The 1,346-nt window shown below is 48.0% G+C and overlaps 1 pseudogene; it reads right to left on the bottom strand.

The window, feature by feature from the left end:
• Positions 1-957: 957 nt before the first annotated feature.
• On the bottom strand, positions 958-1,058 carry LOC121831882 (U6 spliceosomal RNA; annotated as a pseudogene).
• Between the last annotated feature and the right edge of the window lie 288 nt (positions 1,059-1,346).

The raw sequence follows: 1,346 nt of genomic DNA, 5'->3' as shown, positions 1-1,346 counted from the left end.
TGGCCTACCCGGCTTCACTTGGCCTACCTGCACCCAGTGCAGACGCGTGGAGACAACGTAGGCTTCCTTCTCCTCAGTTCCTATAAGAGCGTCCTCAGCTCTCAGTCCAGCAGGCAGCGTCCCAACGTCTAACTAGCCCCGATGCTGTGGGCTGAAGGGATTTGTCTCAGGCCTGATGCTTTTTCTGGCTAGCATGTTTAGTTAGCTTATATTAATTATACACAATAGTGGATTTCATTTTAATGTTTTCCCACAGGTATATGATGTGTTTGGGACATACTCACCCCAATTAGCCTTTCTTGTCCCCTATTTCCCACAGTCCCTTCCTCTTCCCAACTGGTTCCCTCAGTTCCCTTTCTATCCAACCCCATCCCCTCTCCCATGTATGTGCGCTTGTGTGTGTGTGTGTGTGTGTGTGTGTGTGTGTGTGTGTGTGTGTGTGTGTGTTTGGGTGCATCCCATAGAGAGTTTCTTGCAAAGATTGGAGAGCAATTTTCAGGGAGTCCTTTCTCTACTCCTACCATGTGAGTCCCGAGGATTGAACTCAAGTCGCCAGGGTTGGCAGCAAGCTCCTTCACCCGCTAAGCCATCCTGCTGGACCCAGGCTAACTTAAAAAAACCATCTGTGTGTTCATCTTTTCTTTATAATTTACTTTTCATTTGATTATATATATATATATATATGGGTGTTTCTCCTGCCTGTGTCTATTTTTGCACCACATTCATGCCTAGTGCTCATGGTGACCAGAGAGGGAATCAAATCCCTTGGAACTGGAGTTACACATGGTTGTGAGCTGACGTGGGTGCTAGGAATTGAACCCCAGTCCTCTGTAAAAGCAGGCAGTGTTCTTTACCACTGAGCCATCTCTCCAGCCCTGGCTAGCATTCTGTTTTGTTTTGGTTTTCTTCCCTTCCTTTCTTCCTTCCTTCCTTCTTTCTTTTTTTCTTTCTTTCCCTTAACGGAACGCTTCACAGATTTTCGCGTCATCCTTGCTCGGGAGCCAGGCTAACCTTCTCTGTATCCTTCCGGTTGTTAGGATCCGCGCTGCCGAAGCGTGCTGACGGTGCTGCAAACACTTTTTTTTTTTTTTTGAGGGGGGGGGTTTACTCTGTCCTGGAACCCACTCTTTAGTCCAGGCTGGCCTCGAACTCAGGCCTGCCTCTGCAAGTGCTTGGATTAAAGGCATCTGCCACCCCCACTGGGCTCTGGCTAGCATTTTTAACAGCCCAATAAGCCATTTTCCCCCCAGTGGCCCCTCAGTCTCAAGAGTATTGTTTTAACATTAGGTTCTAACATGATCACAGAACCACCTCAAGCCTGTTTTCGGAGTAAGCAGGGAGACCAG

This window comes from Peromyscus maniculatus, chromosome 8, assembly GCF_049852395.1.
Source record: "Peromyscus maniculatus bairdii isolate BWxNUB_F1_BW_parent chromosome 8, HU_Pman_BW_mat_3.1, whole genome shotgun sequence".
In the NCBI taxonomy this organism is placed as follows: domain Eukaryota; kingdom Metazoa; phylum Chordata; class Mammalia; order Rodentia; family Cricetidae; genus Peromyscus; species Peromyscus maniculatus.
Note: the sequence above shows the minus strand (reverse complement) of the source record. Positions and strands in the feature narration are given on the sequence as shown.